Raw genomic sequence first — 4,232 nt, forward strand, 5'->3', positions numbered from 1 at the left:
TCCAGATCAATCAATTAAGAAACAAATCCAAGTGGTTTCACATTCATATCATTCATCATTATCATTTCATAAGGAAAGAGCACAAAACATGCAATTTAGAACCTCAAAAGACCAAACAGAATGATCTCAATCAAATCAATACCAAAACATTTCAATAAATACTCAAAAAATTCATGATCAAACATCATTCATAACATGTCAATCATACCAAATTTCAGCTCATTTGGACCAAGGGAAGCAAGTCAATGAAATTCATAAAGTCAACACAAATTCATACAAGCTCATACAAAGCATCAAAACATGCATCCACTTCAAGCAATCATAAAACAGAGACCAAGCATGATAAATGAATGAGACCAAAGCCATGGCAAACCTCAAGATGCCTACAATACACATGCCAAATTTCAAGTCCATCCAATTAATAACCAGAATTTCACAAATCAAATACAAACATGTCTCACAAATGGTCAACAATTGGTCAAGCAGGGGAGAAAATTTCAATCAAATTGAAAATGCACTCAACAAATCCACAAAAATTCACATTCAAGGTTAACCTCTAGATGTAATCTCATGCAAAATTCCAGAGCAATTCATGTTCATATGGCATGGAAACAAAAATCAACAAGTTGGACATGAATGGTGTGACACAAATTGTCACACCTCTATTCAAAAAATCATATCTCACAATCCAGAAACTCAAAAATCACAAACCACATACCAAAATGCTCCTTAATGTGTCTAGAACAAGCATAACAAATTTCAGCCTCATCCAATTAATCATCAATATTTCACAAGCAAAATGGCATGGAAGGTTCAAATTGAACACACATGAACAAACCCTAGGCAATTTAAAAATCCACACGTGCATAAATTCTGGAAAAATCACCATAAAAAACTAGAGATCATGAAGAGCATTTCACAAAAAATCCCAGCCAATTTGGACAAATATTGAAGAACTTATGAATTTTCTAAGATTGACATACAAAATGAAATCAAAAATGAAATCAAAATGAAATTAAATGAATAAAAATCTGAAAATGGCAATTTGGTAAATACGAAGCAGCAAGAGTGAAACGCTGCGTTTCATTTTATGCAGTGGCAGCGTGTGATTGGTAGCCTGGCGCGGGAAACACGAATTTGAAAACGAAACCAAGCAAAACGGATTAAAAGCATTCTGGACACGAATTCAAACATCTTCATCACGCGTTCTTCAGGTTCAACAAGCTTATGAACAAAATCTCACCAAAACCTACAAGACCTATACCAAAATGACCGTCTCACTTTGTAGATCACTGTTCTAACCTGGATTTGTCCTAATTCTAAACACATCAACGGGATCGATCGAATTAAGTTTCACATTCAAATGTTCAAATTAAGATATCTCATTCGATTCTTAATGGAATTCAATTCTACAAAGTGCAGTGTGCTCTATGCAATAAGATCTATCCAAAGCATATCATGATTTCAAGAATCATAGAGTTCGAATTCCAACCTTGTGTGAAGTGCAGATCTTGATTCGATGTTTTCAGGCTTCGAAATGATGAAACAGATGTAGATTGATGCTCTAGGAGATGAATGAAGTAGGTCTTTTAGCTCAATTATGCTCCAGCTCCAAGAATCTTCAAAATGCCATGTGAATGCAAGGTGATGACAGTTGCGATTTCTTCCAGTTTTGGCCACGATCTTGTGCAACAGTTCTTCACTAGCATATGCAGATGAGGATTGATGCAAAAGAAAGCAAAAAGAATGGTGCAATTTGATGAAAAATGAGGAAAAAGCTTGAACAAAATTGAGAGAATTTGGATGAATTTTGGTTTGGATCTGAAAAAGTGATTGTGATTATGTGCATTCAGTTACAATTAAGCATATATACTCCTCTTAATCCAATTGCTAAACATGATTAAGCCAAATCAAAGTGGATTAGCAAAATGCAATTTCATGTAACTTGGCCAAAATTCCCTTTTCACCAATTACCAATGGAACAGTGCAAATGCAATTGAGGCAAGTCCAATTTGCTGTTTAGAATGTGTTGGAAATGGTTTGGTATGAAAATTACATGTATTTTTCAAAAACACCTTTTTTCCCACCAAAATGCAAATTAGTTCACTTGAAAAATGCCATTTTGATGTGTTGATTTTTGATGAAATGTGATGATGCAATATAATAGTACATGTCAAATGTGACTTGCTCAAAAAAAGATCACCCAATTTGGCCTTTCCATTCAAAAGTTATGGCACTTTGAATTTCAACATTTTCTGAAAATGATTTGATCATAACTTGCCAACCGCACATGAGAAATGCGTTTTCTTGGACTTTTTGGAAAGGTGAGATCAAGATCTTCAACTTTCATGTTGGACAAAATTCCTTTTGAAGCTTGTATGATGATGTAAATTTGAGGAGAAGAACTTTCCATTTTTGGCAGCTTGAAATTACAGGTCACCTGCTATTTCTGGAAACTTTTCATCTGACCTCCAATTCTTCAACCCTGATCTTTGATATGTCAAATGAGACTTGTATGGACATGAATGAAGCCTTTCAAACCATCTCCCACCTTCAAATCCATAAAATCAGGCACAGTTGACCACAGTTGACCATAGTTGACTTTCTAGGGTTTCAGATGAAATTCAGCTTGACTGTTGAGCTTTGATCATCCAATCCTTGGCCAATCTACTTCAAAATGATCACATAATCATATGAACTTGATAAACCAACCCTAGGGCTTTGTTTCCTTGAGGAATGCACATGCTTGCTTGTTTGACTAATCCTCCTGATCATCTTGACCTAATCTTGTCTGAATGACTTGCACTTGGGCAAAGAACAATGCAATGCTATGCAGTGGACTATGTTATGTTAATGACCTAATATGAAAATGTATGTACAAATGGGAGGTGCAAATTTGAGGTGCTACACTAGTAAAGAAAAATGAAGTAAACGACGGGAATTATAAAAGGGCTTGAAAATAATCAAAAAGAGTTTGTAAGCACTGGAATCTTAAGACTGTAAGGTAAAAGTTTAAGGTAAGGAAAGGAACTAAAGGATCTTTAAATTTGCAAATGACAAAGTAAAAATAAAGTGTTTGAAAGGAAAGAACAAGGAAGAGTGTTTCTGAAGAGAAAGTAAAGACATATTTATAATGCTTTGAAATGATTAAACAATGGTGTAGACAACGTACATTCTGCGTTTTACAGTTCTTCTTCACATGAATACTTAGTAAATTTGCAGATTTTGTACACAATTTGACACACCCTTTTCTAACACTAAGACCCTATATTTATACTGGATCGAAATAACCGCTTTGATGGTCCTTCAATCACGTCGATACACATGGCGCCCTGCATGCGTGCATTCGCTCACTCTGCTCCACGCGTATCCTTGCAGTTTCTGATGAAGGTGATCTTTCCTTCTTTATTTAAATTTCAAATCTCTGATCGAAAACCGTTTTCTAACCGCTCCTCATGGAATTGCTCTGAAATTTCAGCTATGATCTTGATCTTTATCCAATCAGCTAAGTCGATCTACCCCCAGCTGGTCGAATCACTTCTTGGTCGAAACCAACTGTGCATATTTTCCAATTTTGGTAATTTGGGGTGGGCGTCGAAAATCTGAGCTAACAGATTGCCCCCCAAAAATGTCATTTTCGACACACGAGAGAGAAAGACATTTTTTGAGACCTTACTTTGACGCCTCAATGACTGATATTGTGTCAGGTGTCTCAATATTGGCAAATAACTTTTTAGTTCCTCCACTTGTCTGGTGACGTCAGCGTCATCATTGTTTTTCCTACCCACGCCTTATCAGCCCACAACAGAATCTTTTTTACTCATCACGTTTCCTAGCTTCTAGGAAATCATGGGCTATAGCATTAATTGCCATTTTCACTACACTGCCCAAGGGATACACGTGTGCCATTAACTTGTCCATCATTAATGTTGATTTGAAACGTCTCCCCGCAGGCCTATAAAACCCAATTACTTACCCATTTCAAAACTTTCCCACATTCTATGAATCTTCAAACATTCAAACCCTCCTTTCTCCCAATATCTTCTAACTGAAACCCAGATTTTGTCTCTAAACCTTAACAATGGATGCTGTAAGAACAAAAATTGTTCTACAACAGATTCCTTGATTTTGATGATAACAAAGGATGAAACCAAAAATGGCACCCTAACGAAAAGTTTCTAAGTGTGCAGGGTTCTAAAGAAAGAAGAAATAAATCTGATGATGTCATCAGA

This window comes from Lathyrus oleraceus, chromosome 3 (assembly GCF_024323335.1).
Source record: "Lathyrus oleraceus cultivar Zhongwan6 chromosome 3, CAAS_Psat_ZW6_1.0, whole genome shotgun sequence".
Lineage (NCBI taxonomy): Eukaryota > Viridiplantae > Streptophyta > Magnoliopsida > Fabales > Fabaceae > Lathyrus > Lathyrus oleraceus.